Genomic DNA, 22,184 nt, shown 5'->3' on the forward strand with positions numbered 1-22,184 from the left:
TAAAAATATATTGTTGAGAGAGGCTAAATGTCAGAAATTCATTACATATGCTTGCAACAATGATGCAACCTTGGGACTATGTTCTAGTTTAGTAGTATTTGTGAAATAACCTGTAATACTAACTTTACTAAAATGACTACTTTTTTTTCTTTGCTAATACACTTATTAATTCACTAATTTATTCACCAGAGTATGTAATACATAGATATAATCAATAAAATCAGTGATTTGCATTCTGAACAGATGTATTATATGCAGTTTAGAATATTAACAGGCAAGTAAAATAATTTTAAATAGTGGTAATAAAAGACAAAAAAGATTTATATATATTTTTTTCCATTTCTAGAAAATTTGGGTTCCTGTGGCACTTTTATCCATTTTTGTAGGGATACTATATTGATGCTTTGAATATATATATATACACACACACACATATATATTTGATATATATATTTAATTTATATATTTTATATATACATAATTTATATCTTTTTTATCCTGCTGGTCAGTGGAGGAAGTGATCCATGAGAGGGTGATGTTAGTGTGTGTGGAAGTGTTTGTTTTCTGATAATATGTCTATAACCTTAGAAGAAGATTAAAAAAAAGAAACAAAACCCCAATAGTGCATAGTCTTGTTTAATACAAATTTAGCAAACTTTTGAAAGTTGGGATAAAAAAAACAAAAAACTAAAGGAAAGATTTTGGCCTTGGCTGGGTGGCTCAGCTGGTTAGTGTCACCCCATAAAACAAAAGATTGTGGATCTGATCACCGTTTCTCTAACACATGAAATATTTCTCTTTCTCTCCCTCTAAAAATCAATCAGGAAGAAAACATATACTTGGGTGAGGATTAAAACAAAGACTATTAATTTTTAATGTATGGGGCTGATTAGGGGAGATGAAAATGACCAAGGAATTAACAAAGAGAGATACAGTGATGACATGAGTGGTGGAAAATAAGCGTGCTCATTGTTAAACATGTAGATATGACACAAATGAAAGCTCTTGCCAATGCAAGCCATCCTTGCATTTACAGCTAAATAGGAAAAGGAAGATGGGATGTTATGCTGGTTGAAAGGGGTGTTAGAAGACCAGATGAAAACATTATTTTCACAGAATGAATCAGAGATTATTCCTTTCTTCAGGAAATTTAAACCCAAGGTAAGGCAAACATGAACACTAATAATTTCAGTACAAGGAAGAAACATAATTTGCGTCTTACGCTGGGTTTTGGTTTTCGAGTCTGAGTCTGCCTAAAGCAGGGGTTTGGGCTCCTGAATTTACTGAAGTAGTGATCTTTAAGAAAACCTGTTAGGGAAGTTAAGGAAGAATAAAGAGGAAAGAGCTGACAAGAAAGTAGCCTCAAGCAAATTCTTTCATTAGCCTGATTGGAGGAATTTTCTGGAGTATAAGTTGTGTTGGGGAGGTATTCTGCTTTGTGGCTAAGAGAAGTGGCTTTGGTACCCCATGAAGTCAGGCATTATTTGCCTCCCTGGGGGTGGGGGTGTAGCCTCCCAGGAGGAGCAGTTGAAGTGGAAGAGTTGGCTCATTTCAGCCAAGGCAGGAATTCAGATACCAGAGTCTAATTTCAGTTGAGAGATCTGTCAAAGACTTTGTGAAACGTAGCCTTGGTTTTCCTACATAACTAGAGCTTGCAACAGAGGTTCTCCCATTTCTGCTACTCTGCAGAATTACTTGTGGGAAATACCAGAATTCTTTGGTCATGACTTTTTTATGCTGTATCCAGTAAAAAAATTCAAATAACTCACTTCTGGTTTTTATAGGTGTATTAGCAGTGAAGGTTGCAGGTATCTTGAAGAAATATAAAATGTGAAACAAGGATATTTTATGGTCCAAGCCTTTATAGTTTCTGTCATTTTCTACTACTGTACTTTTATGCAGCTTTGAGCTTATATGTGGTTTATTTTTGTGGGGGAATAGATTTTTCTATTTTGTAATTCTGGAGCTAGTGTTTTAAAGACCTTATTTAGGAAAGTCCGGTTTTTCCTCCTATTTACATCATGGTTTTGTGATTTAATGACAATAGATGGAGCTATATTGTGTTGGGAGTTTGTAAAATTTCTATGGTTAAGAGAATTAAGTATGTGGGCATTGGGGGAATCATAATCCACCTAACAGTTATCCCCAGGGACTAAAGTAGTTGGGGAAGTTGAATCAACCCGAGTCTATAATGTGTTCATTGCCTGCTTGATTGTAGAGTGTGAATCTTTTTTTAATTATAATACAATTTTATTTCAATCTAATACTTTTGTGTTTGCATTCAATTTAGTTTTTTTTAGTGCCCATATGCAATGTCGTAGCAAGCATTAAAAAGTACCAAAGGAGGGTCTAATGAACAGCCTGCTGACTAGTTGATAAAACAAAATGTATAATTGAAATTTGCTAAGAGAAAAGAAGTTAAATGTTCTCTCTCTCTCACACACACACACACACACACACACACAAAGATAAATATGTGCGGTGATAGATGTATACTTACTCAATGAAGAGAATTCTTTCAAAAAGAAACAAAATAGTGCAAATGATAATAGGCCAAATCCATATTTCTAAGCCAAGAAGAAAGCTACCAATTTATTTGGGAATTTCTTAAATGTTATGTAACCATGGAGTGCTCCCAGAATAGCTTATTGTGTTAACTCTATTATCTGTATTAGGTGGAATTACTTTTTGTTTATTCAGAAGCTTTGAAATGTCTGAAATCTTCTTGGTGAATTGCATCAGACAGTTGTGCCCTAAGGAGGTAAACCAATCCCTAGAGATAGAAATTAGATTTTCACTTGCAGGAATCTTTACTATGATGGTCATAAATAAGGTTCTTAGGCGCAATGATCTCCCGTTATCAGACTGATGTTAGACGCTAAAGAGGAGACCTAATTCCCTTTGCAGCCCAGTATGAAGAAGGGGCCTTGAATGTGGGGAGAGCAGAAGTCTGGTGAGCAGGCAGCATAAAGATTGATGTGAAAAGCTGTGCACTAGCGGTGAGCAAACATCTCAAGAAAGCTCAGGTCTCGGGAGAGGTCAGTGGTGAAAACCATAGAAACTGAAGTTGGATCAAGGGACTGGGACTCTCCCACCTTGAAAATTGCCCCCCCATCAGGTGGTCTCACAGCTCAGAGCCCATCACCACATCAGCCTGGAAAGGCAGTATGGTCTTAATATAAAACCAGAATCAAATAAATTATCAAAAAATCAATAAAAAACATATTTTTAAAAATAGGCCTTTCACATTCAATATGTCTAATATGAAGCCTTTGCTGCAGTCTTTGCCTTCCCAAGTAATAGTAAATCTATGTGCACTTAAGCCAAAAACCTCAGTGTTATCTTAATTTTATTCTTTTTCATACAAAAGATCCAGTATCAGAGCTTTAGCTACCAAATGTCTAGGATACAGTCACTTCTCACAAGTTCTGTGGCCACACCTGGCCCATGTCATCTTTATTTCTCGCCTGGACAGCTGTAGCAACCTCACAGCTGCCCCTCCTGCTTCTGCCCCTGCGCCCTCCAGCGTGGTCCCCGGGGCAAGGAGAGCTGAAAGTTAGATCATGGCCCAGCTGCGCGTGACTCAGCAGTGGAGCGCCCACCTAGGATCCGGGAGATCGCAGCTCGGTTCCTGGTTGGGCCACATGCCTGGGCTGTGAGCTTGATCCCGTTGGGAACATGCAGGAGGCAGCCGATCAGTGATGGCTCTCTCATCATTGATGTTTCTCTCTCTCCCTCTCCCTTCCTCTCTCTGAAATCAATAAAGATATATTAAAAAAAAAAAAAAAAATGTTAGATCACGTCACTTCTCTGTTTACAGCCCTCCAGTGACTTCTTATTCTATTCACAGTAAAAAACAAAATACAGCAATATTGTGGCAGGATAGTAAGAAGCTAGGAAAATTCCTGGGCAAGTGGAATGGGGAAACTGAGACAAAAGTAAACAAGGGCAAACAATTTGAACAACTTACAGCCAGCTTGTGAATCACAAGCCCTTATCTCCCCCAACCAATGACACTTGAAAGTAAATGGTTTATACCTCCCCTCCCTAACCAGAGAATACATAGTTTAAATCAGCCTGGTCTGGGAAATAGAGAACAGATTCAATTAATGCCATTTGTACCAGCAAAACCCAAGGACAGACAAAGTCAGGGGAACAAGTAACAAAAAACCTCATTAGACAGACCCAAGATAAAAGTAAAACAGACCAAAACATAATCCAAAACTCCCCTATATGCTCATTTTGATACATTAGCATAGAAATATCCTGCTGAAACCCTCCCCTAAAATTCTGGCCCACAGGGGGTGGAAAAAAAAAAAAAATACACCTTTAGGACAAAGAGTAGGCACATGCTAGCTCTAGAGCACACCCATGCTCGGGCATGAACTTTTTACTTCCTCCTAATCTCCAAGGGTTGCCACTAGACTTGCAACCAGGGAAGCAGTGGGCTTACCCCCAGTTCCTGTCTCCAAGGCCCCCCTTTCTCTGACTTTCCCATGAACTAACAGCAGCCCCACTTTGACTCACTTCTATCACGGTGACCTTCACTTCCCAGGGAGCTAACAGCAGCCCCACCTAGGCTCATTTCTTTCCTATAATGTTTCTAGAAAGCCAAAGCAGACCACCGCCTAGGCGGTCTTCTGTCCTTTCTTCTACTGAGTCCTTCCTTTGTTTCACTGTCCCCAGCTTTAATGAATGTACTCTCAAAATCATGTGAACTCGCCTTGTGAAATCATTCCTATACGAAGTCAGGGACCCACACACTACAGGCCGGCCTGAGCAGGCCCACTCCGGGCAGGTCCCTGGCAGGTAACAATATGTTCTGGTTCTTCCTCACTGAACACATCTATTCCTCTACCCTTTGCTCACTCCACTCCACTTATCTTAGCCTTCTTACACACTTTCAATGCAGACAGTGTACTTTTTCCCTCTGCCTAGAAGTTTCTGCACTCAGACGCCACATGGCTTGCTCTCTTACCTCCTTCAGGTCTGCATTCAAGTTTACTGTCTCATCAAAGACTTTTTCAACCATCCTATGAGAACGTGCTATCTCTACAATAGTTTCTATTTGCTTTCCTGCTTTATTTTTCTCCATAGCATTTTACAACTGTTCAGCATACCTTGCTTGTTTATTTTGTTTACTATCTGTGTTCCACTTCTATCATTACTTCATTCTCAATACACATTCTAGTAAAATTAATATATCTTTAATTAATTAATGATAAAACACATTAAAAATGTTTGCTGATATTTTGTCATGCCATTCAGGGCCACAGCAGGTTTAAATTTTTTTTTTTTTCATGATTCTGTTTCATTTCATGTCCTTCAATACATTTTACAGTTCTCTTTAAATGATCTTAACCTCTTTCTTAAAGTTTGTTCCAATATTACTTTAGTTTCATCATAATTGTAAATGCTTATTTTTCATTGTGACTATTTATAGCTAGTTTAAAAAAAACCCCTAATTTTATATTGATCTTGTATCTACCCAGTATACCAAATAATTGTATTAATTCTATTAGTTTGTGACTGAACTATATATAAGATTATGGAATTATAACATTTCATTCATGTCCTATAGCTATTACTTCATGGCCTCCTAATGTTTCAGATGGAAAGTCTAGTGCTAATTTGATTCCCATATTGCATATAACCCCTTCTCTCCCTCCCACCCCTTTCTTTCTCGAATGTGGTATTTATAAATTTGTATTAATCCTTCCTGGAAGTTTGTGAATCTTTTCCTTATTCAGAATCCAACCCTTCAGCTCAGGAATTTTTTTCTTCTAGTATTGCCTAATTAATAGTGTTTTTTTAAACCTATTCCTTTTTCCCCCTTCCAGCACTCTTATTTTCTGCATCTCCAGATATCTTTCTTATCTTTTAGCTTTTCCCTTAAGATTCCCATTTCTTTTTATTCTTGCTCTCAATTGTGAAATTTCATTTTCTGTTTGATCTTTAAGATCAATAGTTCTGTTCTTGTTAGTGATCCTTTTAATTTCCAGCACCTTGACTGATTTCTATATTTAAAAATTGTAGAATATGTGTTCTAGAATACACTCTGTGCTCTAATTGCTTGTCCGTGCATCTTAGCAATTTTTCTATGTTTTCTTTTCATAGTCTCCACCACAGTTGCTGCCAACTATTCTAAATTAACAGTTGATCTTCCCTCAGCGGTTTAAAGCGATACATTCCTTTCTCCGCTTCTTTGTGTGTTCCGTCCTCATTCACAGCAGTCTACAAAGCAGCAGCTGAGTTTTAGAAAGAAGGCATAGAAATGTCTGCTTTTGTGGCTTAGTTGACAACAAACTGGAGAATATTACCTGTCTGCCCAGGAATGGGACAGAAGCCTATTTACCTTATTTCTTGGGTAAGAATCACAGCCCATTCCCGACGTGGCACTGAGATTAATGTACCCCACCCTGAAATTACCCTGCAGGGCAGGGAGTGTCCTCCCAGGATCTCAAGCAGTAAACAGGCTGCCCTTCTTCAGGGATTTCACTGTTTCTTGCTGTCTGGATTTGCCCAGAGATATGCTAAATTCCATGGTTGACCTTGGCCTAGAGAATAACCAGCTCCTGTTTGTTCAATCTCACCCAGAGAAGAATGATGCCTTCCACATGCCTTCTCCCAGCAGATCCTAGGAAAACCTGTAGCTTGCTGGTGTCCTCAAAGCTCATCAACATGCTTCCTCTGGTGCTTGTATGACTCTAGAAAAAGAGATGGAAAGAAGAGTTCAGCCCTAGTCACTTTTGCTCAGTGGTTAGAGCATCGGCCCGTGGACTGAAGGGTCCTAGGTTCAATTCCAGCCAAGGGCACGCACCCCGGTTGCAGGCTTGATCTCCGGCCCTGGTTGGGGTACGTGTGGGAGGCAACCAATCGATGTGTCTCTCTCACATCTATGTTTCTCTCTCTCTCTCCCTTCCACTCTCTCTGAAAAGCAATGGAAGAAATATCCTCAGGTGAGGATTACAAAAAAAAAGAAGAGTTCAGAGACTGTTCTCTCAATTTGCTACATTCTCAGATGCTCCAATTCTCTGAGACTACCAGGTTTGAAGCAAATGATAACAATTCACAGATATTTCCATGTAAACAGCCAGTAGTGACCACTATTTCATATTTGCCACATTTATTGTGAAAGGACAAGAATCATTTCCAAAGCTCCTTAGACCAATAGGCAGCTTCACACCCTTCTTTCTGCCAGCTGCAAAAACTTTGGGGAGATACCAGTTACTTTCTGTCCTTGTTTCTTTGAATCTGTGGCTTTGATGAGTCTTTGAGGCAAGGGGAATAAAAATTTTGTGATAATTTGTTGAAAAGAAAATGACTTAAAGAAGGAAAGATGTCTTATCTTTGCATCATATAACATCTCACAAGGTTCTTGAGTGTTGCTAACCATAGCTAGAGGTACAATTTCCAGCAGGCAAACTATAATCTAGCCAATGCTGTAGGAGTTGTACATGTCAACTGAGGGTCGTATGTGGCTTTACCTGTCAAAACCTGCAAAATAAACATACATTGTTACTATACTGAAATGCATATAATTTAAGTTTCTTATTCTATTCTTTACAGCGGCATTATCAAAACTTAAACCAACATCATTCCCCTACTGATTCATTTTCAATGCTTAAGGATATGCTTTCAAGCTGTAACTGCATCAATACCTGTGGTTGTACATTCTATCAAGAATAAAAATGCCTTTTACTTTCCCTTTAGAGCTGCCAAAACTCCTGATGCTGAAGAGTTTATCTTGAAAAATGTAGATACAGTCCTGCTACCAGTGGGAAATGGAGAAAGCCCTACATTTCACAATCAATGTCACCTTAATGGTGCTAATGTGCTTTTTTTCAATATATATAATTGTGCGGTAAACATACTTCATCGACTTATCTTTCTGTATTTTAGAAGATAAAATTAATCACTTATATGTAATATGACAAGTTAGATATCATATTCTGTTACAATAAGTTGTATTTGTTTATCAAATTCTCAGAAAGGTGCTTCTTTTCAGATTGACTGGCAAATTTTTCCAAGTTTCTCAAGAAATTTGATATTTTACATAACTACTTACATAGTTTGGAGCCACAGTTTTAGTGTCTATTATTATTGACAAGTAAGTAAACACATGTTTGGTTTGACCCAATCAACCTAATTCCATTGTGATCCCAGACATTTGCTTTAATTTTATACTCTGCCTTTTGGACTAGCAATACTTTCCCTCAGTCCTTCTTTGTAGGCAGCATTTAAAAACAAACTAGTTTGGTAAACCTTCTGTGTGTCTCAGTCAGATGCTGAGATCAGATGCACAGCCACAAACTCAGTTTCTCACACTGCACATGTGATGTGTTTATTATAGTAATTTACCCTATATATTTGGTTGTTGTCAAATGTCAGTGAATCCTCACTAGCAGATTGAATGCTTTGTCTATATTTAGTAATTTGTAACAATGCTTGTGCTAAAAAAGTATACTATAGTCAATGCATTTATTTTATTATATAACAATAATACCATCTTGTTATTTTACATTACCTGGTAAATAATAATTATTAGCCTAATTTAGTGAATCTAATTTGACCTCTTAACTTGCCCCCCTCCCCCGCCGTGTTAAATGTGAGCTCTAGGATTTGGTGAACAGAATTGCGTTAAGTTTTGTGCCCATTTTCCACAGCATTTCTAATAGTATCAGTTTAGTCTTGGTTCAAACAATGCATGTAATTTTCTTTTGTAAAGAAATTAATACAGTTAATCCCCATTATTCACAGATTCCATATTTGTGAATTTGCCTACTAACTAAATCTTATTTGTAATTTTCAAATCAACACTCGAGGGCTTTCAGATCATTTGCATATATGTGCTAAGTGGCCAAAATTTTGAGTCATCTTACCACACATAATCACAGCTGAGGTTGAACAGGACGAGGGCCTGCCTTCTTATTTCAGGTCTTATATTTTGAACAAGTTTTCATTTCACAGTATATTTAGTGCTCCTTGTTTAGTGTGTGTGTGTGTGTGTGTGTGTGTGTGTGTGTGTGTGTGTGTGTGTGTGTGTGTGATTTCACTGTTTAAAATGGTCCCTAAGCACAGTGCTGAAGTGTTGTCTAGTGTTCCTAAATACAAGAAGACTGTAATGTGTCTTATGGGAGAAAATACATGTGTTACATAAGCTTTGTTTAGTCATGGCTTAGAGTGCTGCTGTCCATGAGTTCAATGTTAATGAATCAAGATGGTACATCAGGCAAAGAAAGAGAAAATTCAACAATCTGTACATGAATCTGCTCCAGAAAGTAAAGCAACATTTATAGTGTGTGATGAAACTATGAAAAAGATGGGAAAATGGCTAAATTTGCGGTTTTGACTGATTTATAAAAAAGTGTAGTAGACAGTATTGTTGTAGGTGGGAAGGCCACCAAATGTATGGTTATATCAGAGTCAGGAAAACGGTAAACCATTCTCCAGTTATGTTGCTGGCTCACATGTGTCAAAGGTGATGTGGCATGAAAAACACTAAACCTATGGGTGAGGCAGGCTTTGCAGGTCAGGAGACTTTGGAAGAATTTAGAATATACCTACTAACTGTTATATAGGAAGGGGGTTATATAGTGGTTGTCAATGCTGATGAGAATGGCCTTTTACAATCATGTTGGCAAAAGATCTATATAACACAGGTGGTATTTTTGTTGATGCAACATTGTGACCAGAGGCTTGCAAGCACCTAACCCTATATGTCCCCTTAGAGAAATAGTTTAGTATTCACTAATGTGGTGTTTGTGGTGACATTAGAGAGTGTAAGTACCGTGGATAATGAGAATTGACTATAAATAGTAAATATATTCCACTGTGCTCAAATGTTCTACAGAAATATAAAATATGAAATGTAAAACTACTATTTCTCATCATCATAAATAACCATCTAACTTAAGTTAAAATCTCTTCTGTTTTTAATTACTATATTCCATATCATTTAACTTATTTGGGAGAAGCAGCATTGTATAGACTATATTGGTATCTGACTAGTAAGATCAAGGAGACTACTAAAAGGTTTTCAATCTGAGAAGAAGCATTACTACAATGACATATACTTCCTACATCAGTCAGATTCTCCTAGATTAGCCACAGTAACAAATAATCCAAACATTTAAAAGACTTACCATAACATAACCACTGTGATAAAGAAAAATAAAACATAGTATGACACTTGCAAATTCTTAAAACTATATCACATGTCTAGAAATACATGTTATTTCTTCTTACTTTTTTTTTTTTTGCCAAAGAAAATCACATGATTATTCCTGTGAATAGTAGAACAGAATGTTTGGTGGACAGTAAAATAGTACATCATGTTCCCATAACAATCATGATCAAAAACAAACACAAAAAACCAGCAATGTGAAAAGGTTTGTAATATGAATACAACATGCCACCAGCTGTGTTGACTCAGATTCCTTCTTTATTAATTTTTATTAATTTTTTAAATTTATTGATTGTTTTTTAGAGAGAGAGAGAAAGAGAGAGAGAGAGAAATACCAACTTGTTTTTCCACTTATTTATGCATTCATTGGTTGATTCTTATATATGCCCTGACCGGAGATTAAACCTGCAACCCTGGCGTATTGAAATGATGCTCTAACCAACTGAGCTATGTGGCCAGGACACAGATTCCTTTCTTAAATACCAATTTAATTACTATGCAAATCTAGTTATTATAACTTATACTTAAACCCATACTATAGCATTCATATCACTAGAGTAATCCCAAATTCTCTAGCCTGCTATCAATATCACTTTATAATGTGTGCCTTATCGACTATTTCTCTATGTGTCTTGCTACTTTCTGACTTCTTGCTATGCATCTGCAATATTGATTTAAAAAAAAAAAAATCCATGCTTTTGGTCATATTGTTTCTTCTGCCTGGAATGAATTTTTATCATTCCCTCTTGGCCTGGTTAATACTTTCTAATCCTTTAAAACTTCCCTGCCTTCTGCCTCTATCCAATTTCAGGCGGGATTGTTTATCTCCTCTTCTTTGTTCTCCTAATAAACTATCTTTATCTTGAATTGTAACACATTGTATTAAACATACCATTACATATATCCACCAGACTGTGAGCTTATTTATGGCACAGGAATTGTGTCTTAATTATGTTTGTATGCCAGTGTCTCATAGAGTACCTGGAACATTTTATATATTAATAGTTATATGTAGAATAAATAGGTAAATGAATCAGTATTGCTATTAAATCAGATAACACTTTATGTATATAATTTTGTACAACACAAAATCATAGTAAGTCCAATGATATTCAATAAATCAAATAATATTCAAGATACCTATATGCTCATAGAAGTTATGCATCTGAGGGAGTTTATAAACTTTATAAATTAATGTTTCAACTGAACAGTGAATGTGATTTTGTTTCTGTGGAACTTATAAAAGAAATTAGAGAACTATTTCCCAAAACATTCTGTAAAATTAACATAGAGCTGTCTACTTGATAAACTTGAAGATTTTTCTGAGTTGCTTAAGAATTATGACCAGGAAGTTCTACTCAAGGACAATTTTTTTAATGAGAAATAAAAACATGCATGCAAGTACTATTATGATAATTATACAACATTTTGCCCTGATTTAGCGATTAATGAGAAAGTAAGAAAATAATACATGTCCCTTGAAGAATGAAGTAAGAAGATCCAAACCAGAAGTTAAGTCAGTTCTTTCTTATAGTCATGGCACTTCACAAAGACCTTCATAAACATCAGTTTCATATACTATGTTAAAACTAAAAAATGTGAAACCCTATGATTTATTTAAACTTTCAATATATTTGTAATGTCAGAACCTATCATTAAATGTTGCATTTTTAAGACTTAGTCCTAGATTTCTTCTTCTTTCTTTTATTATGTATTATTATCCATGTCAAATCAATTACCACTTATAAGAAGATGATTCTCAAATTATGTGTAATCTATATCTCTCGTCTGTTATCTAGGTCCCTATATTCAACCACTAATGTAGCTTTTGGGGGTTTACCAAAAGCATCTCAAACTCAATTATTTCCAAACCTAGAATCATACTTTTTACTTTCTACATTGATTCCCTTCAGGGTGACGTCACTCAGTGAAGGGCACCACCATGCGTTAAGATGTGCAAATCAGAAATCTGGGCATCTTTGTTTTATCCCTCTTTATGCCTCCGATATGCAGTATATCACAGTGCCCTGAATATTTTGCTTTTTAATTAGATTTTCAGTCTTCTTCTCTCAACTTTCAGAACCACTACTCTAAAGCATGCTACTAAGAACTCACACTTGAAATACTATAATAGATAATCTCTCTTTTGCCCCACCAGCAAATGTCTACCTTTGTTTTAGGTTCTTCCAGATAAACAAAACCAATAGGATGGAGACATAGTAACCTTTACTTCACTTTACAGTTAGACAAGAACACTGGTTGAGTTTCAGAGGAACTAGGATGAGATTTTAAAGGATGTGTAGTGCTTTTGGGGATGAATATAAAAAGACATGAACATGTGTTTAGTACACTTTTTATCTACATTGGAGTATATATTTATAAATCAGAGGTTTGCTCTTCATGAGTATCCTTGAAATGAAACAAAAGTTATTTGAATTAGCTGATTACTGATCATAATAATCTGGAAAGCTTAAAATCAGAATCCTAGGATAATCACCCAACCCTATTGGCTCAGTTGATTTGGGAGCTACTGATACAGGCAGAAGAATCAGAGAATTATGAGAAAATGTAGGCAAAATGATCCTTTGATAGAGTTTAGTCCCGCTTATCATATAAGAGTAAATGAAACTATAGCTGCATTTTCAGAGCAGTGTTTGTACGTTCTGAGTTTTGCACTTTATAGTGGTAAGCAAGCATCCAGTGGTTTTATATATAGGATCAACCAAGCGGTTTTAACAAAAGCAGCTGAATTACAATCCTGAATTGAAATAGTTGAGATATTTTTAGGGAAGGTGACCATTTTTTGTGTGTGAAGAGCCCTTGTGTTACAAGGAAACTTGGATTCTGCGTCAGCTTTTGGAGGAGTGCTATATTACAGCTTCCTTAGGAAGAAAAGCATAAGCTAGAGAAGCACATATCTTTTCTCCATTTCCTTTTTTTTCCTCTAACATTGACATTAGCAGCCTCGGCCACAGCACAAGCATTTGCAACTACCCAGCAGGGACCATCTTCAGTTTACTTTACACTTGACTCAGAATGTGCAAAACCAGTGTGTTTTCAAATGCTTTTGCTGTAAAATGGCCATTGGCTTTCAAATATGTGCATTCTGCAGGCAGATACCACGTGGTTGATTTTAATTGAAACAGATTAAATATTAGTTCCAGAAAAATAAACATGTGCACATAATATTGTATTAGCATTTGCCTCAATTGGCACAGTAAGACGTGAGACACTTTCTTCTTTAGAACTTGACAAAGCACCCAGGGCTACAGTTTGAAACTTCAAGGTACCACTAATCCTCTATAGACACCAGACCTCCGCAGGAAAACTATCCTCAAAAGGAAGGTTTGGAAAGTACCCAGATGAATATGTTGCCGAAAGTAGATAAAATCCTTCTTGATGGAATACTCATGTGGCCTCTTAAAAAAAGACTGGATTCTGTTTCTCTAATTAATATCCACTATGTTTAGTTGCATCTGTGATGTATGAATTGCCCAAAGGCTCCCATTCTCAATTATAAATCATATTTCTTCCTCTTGTTTCAAATTCTGCAGAAAAAGACTGAGGGGGATGCATCTCCGTAACAACCTTGCCTCCTGCCTGTCTTATAGGTGTTTGCACCAATAGTAGCTGACCTACAGTTGGGGGAAGAAATATGAGGCAGAGTTTGGCAGCCAGCCCAACCATATCTGCAATAGGGACAATCTGAAGGATCAGAGACCGAAAAAGGGTGGCAGCTGCACTGTCTCATAGGCCTGTGGAATGGGATTCCCTCCAATGAAATGCGTTTGAAGGACACTGAACCCAATATTTGGATTCTAGTCGTCTTAGCGTTGGCAGCTATGAAATATTACACATAAAGACCTGTTGACTTACCACTGCTTTAGCAGAACATTAAGAAGCTTTGCATTGTATATGGATGGTTGTGTGTATATCCATACACGAGGGTGTTTATTTCACAAGAAGGTAATGAAAGTGTAAATGGGGAAATAGATGACATGTAGAAAATAGGGAAAAAGATAGAAAAGAGGTCATAAGACAAAGAGAAAAAAAAAGAGAAAGAGGAAAAAACCCCACCTGCATATTTGCCTGTTTCTCTCCTTTTTCCACAAAATGGAACCTAAATTCCAATGTTTGATGTCCTTTTGATAACTGAATCCTGGAAGATGTATTTTGAAAGACTTGGATGTTAACTGGAAACTAATTCAAGTCTTTTGAGTTCAAAAATTAGATTGGAAATCTTTTAAGAACAGGCTTTCTCATAAGATTTCCATTACTTCTATTCTTACTGATAAGCCACAGGTATCGGAGAAGCATCCATTTGTGTGCTATCTTTGGATCCTTCACTACAAGAGAAGATATACAGAAAGAAAAAAAAAAGAGAGAGAGAGGGTTTACTTTGAATCAAGTTTCAGAGGATAGTTTCAATCAATTTGAATTTTGTCTAAAGCCACTCTACAATAATAGCTTAAAGTCTTTATTAGATACTCATATGATGTTACCTTCAGTGTAATATGCCAACTTCAAGTGAAGGAGTTGATCTGTTCTAACAGATAGGACAAGTTCTGGCTCTGTTCCTGACCTAAAACTGATCTTGGATAAGTCATTAATCTATTTTATTCCTCAGTTTCCTTACCTCTGTAGTGAGGGTAGTTACTTTAAGAATCATACTCTGTAATATGATTTGAGTTAATTGGTCAAAGTTGACATTTATATATGTGATATTGTTATTAATAATAAAGAGCATTTTTATATCTGCTGGTTGTGAGGTTGATTTGCACTTTTTCAAGTGGAGATACTTGTTGGGGGAACAAGCTGTATAATAAGAGGAAATATGTAAGTGTTTAATTCCACAAAGACTTATGGTACATATGCATAAGCCTCCTTTAATGAACACATATGTACTTTCTTATGAAGTGCCTAAGAAATGCGTATTTTCCTTCTTTTCCCCCTTCTGGACATGGCTCTACCAGGGATATTAATTTGCTCTCAACAGAGGAGCTTTATCTGGCCACGAATATGACATAAACCCTTTAATGCTAAGTTATGTCAATGGCCTATATTTTCCCACTCCATGTCCTAATGCCACACCTGCTCAGTAAAATTATATGACAAGAGAGCAGTATTTATCTTTTGTCTGCCAACAGAAAAAAAGGACTGATAACAGATTTTATTTTAACCCTACTGCATCCCCATTGAGACCCCAATTAATAGGATTAAACTCCCTTCCTGATAATTATCAATACACTTTAAATAGGAATTTACACTACCAAGTAAACTCTAGAAGCAGGAATGAAAAACAATTGCCAAAGTTTCTAATTCTGAAATACAAAGGAACATTTCCCCTAACCAATTCCTACATTTTAGTCTGTAAATAAAAATATCACTAAGGAAATGTCTTCCTCAGAATGATGTTCTCCCATGGCATGGCATAATGAGTGTGGCTATGTTACAGACACTAACAAACAAGCTGATTGAGAATTCAGGTTTATTAAGCATGGATAGCAGAGATTTTCTAGAAGTCCCTTATACAGAAATAATGTTTAGTTGCACAAGATACTTCCTTTGTGTTTTCTCTGGGAAACATGAAACTTGCATTTATATACAGTGTCTGCTTTATTTCAAAGACTGCTTTGCTTCTCTAACCTGGTGCTCCACAGATATAAATGAAAAAATAGAGTATGTAGTTTTATGTTTTACTTAAGGTCAAACTCTAAGACATTGACCTTCTACTAAAATGCTTAAGAGGCAGTACATTATCTTGTAAAAGCTATGGCATATTTGTGGCAATACTGTAGTAAGGAAGAGCTATATTTATGTGCTAAGAGTGTGGAATATATATATAGAAAGTGAGGGAGGCATTCAGATTTCTTCACTATGTTGTCCACCATGTCTAAGAAGTAATGTATGGAAATAAAATAAAAACAATGCCATCTGTCCTTAAGTGTTGTCATTGTGTATTTTCTAGTTTATCTTGTTTTAATTAAACATCACAACTAATTTTAGCTACCATTTTCATGGCAAAAATAGGCAGATATGAAATGTGTATTGTTTGGTCTAGTCCTGTTGATCCTATTGATTACACATTAAAATCACCCTATAGTCCTTCCAATTTATCATTCCATTATTAGTCAGGTATAAATATGCTAGTGTCATGTACCCACAGGAGTGCCTACACACACACATGCATGAAGGCACATTTACTGTTATAATACATTGTATTAGGCCAGAGGGCTTACAGATATAATCCCTGAAAGAATAAAAATAACTGATTAGAGAGAAACAAAAAGTCTGAATTCAATATTTTAAACAAATATTCAATGAGCACCTGAAACGTGCCTGTCAAGTTCTAGGAAGTACAGTTATGGTAGTAAATAAAAAATAGACCCCACCACCTGTTTTTAAGGAACAAAAATATAGTAGTTGACACATGCGCAGGCAAGTAAAATAACAATCAGAAAATGTGGGATGCTCGGAGCCAGATAAATAATACATTTTTGGGAGTACAGAGTGATATATACTGTAAACAGTTGCTGACAGGTCAAGTAAGGTAAAGACTGAGAAATGATTACTCAAGTTAACAATGTGTAAGTCTTTGGTCTTTGAGAAGGACAGTGTGGTGGAGTGGTGGGGGAAATTCTGATTGTAGTGGATTTATTTTTAAAATTCTTAAACAATTTGGAGAGAGAGAGATAACTCTATCAAAGACCTTTGCTCTATAGTACTATAGTAACTGAAGAGTAGAGTAGAGCCCAGAGAAAGAGAGAAACAGAGAGAGAGAATAGCATGGTTATGCGTTAATCTATTGAGGAAGAAGAGGGGAAAGGTGAGGAAGCAGGAGAACACAAGAGAATGACTGAGGAGCAGTGTTTTTGGTTAGGAAAGAGAGTATCAGAGCTGGTGTGCAGTAGAGGTGCTGGCCTTAACTAGAAGCAGAGAGAAGTTATCTTTCTAACAATCTGGAAGTTATAGCTTATGTACCCTGATGTAGATAAGAGGACAAATGTAGGGATGGTAATAAACCCTTATGGTGGCTTCAGGTTTTGTTTTTGTTTTTGTTTTGTTTTTTTTGTGAAATAGGAGAAAGATAATGAGCTGAGAGTGAGGATGAGGGAAGAGGTATTAGAAATTTGAGGGGAAAGAGATATGCTTAAAATAATTGTTTGGGAGGACAGGAGAGAGGAGCAAGGGAAATATAATGTGATATCCAGGCAAAATTAAGAGCCTACATGTGTTAAGTAATCATAAATTTAAATTTCATCTATTTGTTTGTGTATTTTATTCTTTTGATTTCACCAGTATGGGCACAATAGAGTCGAATCAGATCTAATAAGGGTTGTTAGTTTGCCAAGGGAGTGTGTTAAAACAATAGAGAAAGGCAAAGGAGGTGAGAGTAAAAGTAAGATATAATAATAATAGTAATAATGTATTATAAAATGTCACTTACATTAGAAAAAAGAGAACATGAAGATGAAGAACTGGGAAAATGTGGTAGGGCCAATGGATTGACGGTGCCATTGGAGTAAAGAAGTGCTGCAGTTGAGCTAATAGAAGAACTGAACAAGAAAGGTAGTACAGGATTGCATGTTTGAAACTGAAGTTGTGGAGAGTTTGCAGCTGTGGACAAGAGCAAGAACATTAAGATGACTGTGGGAGTGTGGGGCTGAAACTGGGTGGAGACCACGCTTATTGGAGGAGGGGAGGTCAAGGATTCAAGGGGCTATGGCACTGAAAAGATAATCTGTGTGAATATTGTGATCACCAAGAACGACCGCCACCAAAAATGGTGTCAGAAAGAGTTACCAACGATCCAGGTGCTGTTTATGGAGTGAGTATGTTAGTACGCGGTGGACTGGCAGATATCTACAATGTGGAGGGTAGTGGGTGTTTTGGTTTGGAAAAAAGATTCAAAGAGGGAATTTTTTTTTTTTCTTTGTAAGTGAGGGAGAATAGTCTGAACTTGGTAGTGTAGATCAAGGAGGAAAGATATGCCATCTTCAGGAACTGTGTTCTCAGAGAGAAAACGACCACCATTTGAGAGAGCTTCATAGAGAGCTGTATTATTAGAAAATGAGATTTCAATTAGAGAAAAAAAATGAAAAGAATATTCACAGAAAAGATTGAGATTAATGGTATTTCAGTAATGATGAAGCTTCTTAAAATACTCTTTCATTGACGTGTGGCAGGCTTTAATAAATTTAAAAAGATTGACAACATACAGGATATACTCTCCAACTACAAAAGAGTTAAATTTGAAATCAATTACTAAAATATATCTGGAAAAGTCCTAAATATTTAGAAGTGAAACAATACATGTATCAGTAATTCTAAGAGAAATTAGAAAGCATTTTTAGTAAAAACACATACTATCAACATTTTTGTGATGAAGATAAGCAGGGGCTAGAGGAAAATTTGTAACTTTAAAATCTTATATGAAAATGAAAGATTTTTATATCAATGATATAGATTTCCAATATAGGGAGCTAGGAAAAAAACAAATTAAATCAAGATAAGTAGAAGGACGATGTTAATAAAGATTAGAAATAACTGAAAAAGAAAATAGATACATAAAAAATGAAAGTAACAAAAAAGAAAATATGTATAAAAATGGACTTTGTCAAAATTAAACATTTTTGCTCTTCAGCAAAAACTATTAAGAAACTAATAGGAAGTTGTTTTGTTGGAAATAACTTTCATACATATATCTGAATTCTTTTGTATTCAGGTATATAAAGAAATTCAAAAATAAGATAAAATGTAAAATAAATAATGAGTAAAAAATTAAGTATATGTCACAAAATAAGATATATGAGTGATCAGTAGGCACTTGAATCATTCTAGATATTATTAGTAAATTAAAACCACAATGAGATACCACCTACACACCCACCTCAATGGCTAAAGTTAAAAACATGAACAATATCAAGTATTGGCAAGGATGGGGAATTACTGAGATTCATACACTGCTGGAGAGAGTAGGAGACTGTGTACGCTTTAGAGAACTGTTTGATTTTTGCTCATGAAGTTAAGTTTACACATAACCACATGACCAAAAAATTACACTCCTAGCTATTTGCCCAAGAAAAATAAAAACATCTGTCCACAAAAGACTTATATACAAATGTTCATAGATATTTAAAAAAATCAAAACATGTCAATCAAAAAATGAATGGATAAGTAAACTATAGTGTATTAGTATGTAGTATTACTTAGCTATAAAAAGATACCAATTACTGATGCAGCAATATGGAATAATCGCAAAAACACTCTGAGTGAAAGTAGCCAAACATATAAGAGTACCTACTGTAAACTCCATTACGTGAATTATAACACAGAGAACATTAATTTATAATGAGAGAAATCAGATCAGTCATTGTGTGCAGAGGTAAATGAGAGTTATTTGAATGGTGAATTAGGGGACTTGCTGGGGTGGCAGATATTTTCTGTATATTGATAGGGACAGTGATTACACAGTAGACACATTTGTACAACTCATCAATCATTTATATCGATAAAGTTTAAAAAATAAATTACTTGATACCTGTTATTTTACAGTATATCAAGAAAATATAAATATTTTTATTTTAAGAAGACAAAAGCATTTTTTGTTTTGTGCCTTTTATAATTCTTGTGCTTGGGTAATTTAAGATGATGACTAGCTTTTAAAATATCTTATGGCATTTTCAAAACCAATGCAACATAGTTATTAAAAAACATTTCTGTTAACTTAATAAGGCAGATTAGCTTTTAATGAAAATAAGCCTTTTGGTTCTAAAATATGTATAAAGGAAATTTTACAATTTTGGGAGATTACTTATTCTCTCTTGGTGGCTAATGAGCTTTAATTAAATTTAATTACAAAGTTTGTCATAATTACAAAAACATATACTCATTTGTTTTATCTCCACACCACTACCTCCCCCTCCAGAGAAAATTAAACTTGATTTTAGTTTTATGGAGTAGGTAGTAGAAGCAAATATAATGATTGAATAAAGCATCCTGTTCTATATACATTTCTTGATATATGGTATATTTACATTAAGTTAGAGAGCCTTCATTGTTCTTGGCCCAGTAACACTATATAACCTTGAATAAATTTTATTTTTGCAAAATAGTTTTTGCTTTTTAAGAAATATTTGCTAATCTAATAGCTTCCTTTTGATTTTGATTATAAAATTTTCTACTTTTTGGTTGCACAAAATTAGCCTCGCCAACTAGTCCCATATAGGTGAGAAAAAGACTACGGAAATCTTGATGGATCTATTGGGTGATAAGATGTCCTGTTTTCTTTGCTTGTGCCTTATAAGCTATTTCCCTCACCTTATTTATTGAGGCTAATCAGTACTTAATCAGATGAGGTTATGTTTATGTTGAGAGAAGCTCAATCTGCCCTGGTATTTTACTCTCTCATTTTAAACCATTTCCTTTAGTCTCTAAATGTAGTTGACCCTGCAAAATATTTCTTTAGTACCTTAGGAAAAACACAAATAAGAGATGTATTTATATTTTTACATATATATAAGTATATATATTTACATGTAAATCCTTTAGGATTAGTGAAACTATATTCTGCATCTTGTATTATGTCTCATAGAGTATAATTGTGCAATAAATATTAATGGGAATTAAGAAAAAAATGAATATTGAGAATTTTCTCAATGAGAGAACAATCATTCTATCTGAAATGAAGTGAATTTCAATTTATGGAGATAATGAGGTCTGGAAAATGGCTCTCTCAAAGAGTATCATGAAAATGACATTTCAGAACAGGGAGGAAAGGGAGGGAATCCATGAAGAAACCTAGCAAGCTTTAAATAAGATGACCCTAGGATGGAGAAATTGTACTTCACCATTAACACAATTCAGAGTTTTGTAAAATAAGTAGTATTTTCATCTTTGACTATGTCGTTGACTAGTCTGAAGAACTAACAAAATCATCTGGTATTTACTACTAAGCTGAAGCAAAGAAAGAGGAATCTTATCACTCAGTGGCCCCTATTACAGTATGACTTAAAAATCTGAATAAAATTTTATTTAAAAAGAAAAAAAGGGGAGCACCTAATAAAAAACAGGTTACACTGTTCCTTTATATTTAAAAAACAAAAAACTATGTTTGAAAGGTTACTTTTTTTCTTTCCCTTTATTCTCATGGGAATATAGAAATCTTGTATAAAAGCCCATTTTGTAGACTTGGCAGAAAATTTGTATTAAATGATTTTAATAGCTCTGGTCATTAGGGTACTAATCATAACAAGTTAAAAATAGACATATATATATCTATACACACACACATATATATAGTGCTGAATGCTGCCTTTAGCATTTCACAATTCTCTTTTAAGGAAATGATGTTCAGTATCATTTATAGCAATTACAATAGAAATTCTTTGGCAGAATGAATGATCTGAATTTTTGTTTGGATTATACAATGACCAAGTTGTGTGTGTGTCCCAAGTATTCTCTTGGTCCATATTCTTGTGAGGTGACTGAAAGGAGACCCTATCTACCAGGTAGGAGAGCATGATATCATCGGGGCAGCTGACTCCTTGCTGACTCTCACAACCTCTCTGTGGAATGCTGGCATGTTTTCAGGGATATCTACAGACCTCCTTTGCATGCAACACCTGCAGCACCCAACCTGCAAACGTCAATTGGTAAGAAACTTGTAAGTAAAGTGTAATATAAAATATATAAACATTACTGTATTAAAACAAGGCTAAAATGTTGTTTAGGCAACAACCTGCCTCACATCCTGAAGGCGGCACACACTAGTCATAAAAATTGGGAACCTTGTGAGAAAAATGTTCAGTATGAGTTTCTTTCTTATTATATTTAATAATATTAGCAATGCATGCTGTTTGCACTATATTAACTAACACTGACTATTCACTATGTGCCAAGCACAGTACGCAGCATCTTGCATGAACTATTTTGAGTAATACTGGCGAGAGTCCTGTCTCAACGCTTCATAAGCCTGAGGTGAACATTTATCTCTTCT

The sequence above is a fragment of the Miniopterus natalensis genome, chromosome 9 (genome assembly GCF_054644295.1).
Source record: "Miniopterus natalensis isolate mMinNat1 chromosome 9, mMinNat1.hap1, whole genome shotgun sequence".
Classification (NCBI taxonomy): Eukaryota; Metazoa; Chordata; class Mammalia; order Chiroptera; family Miniopteridae; genus Miniopterus; species Miniopterus natalensis.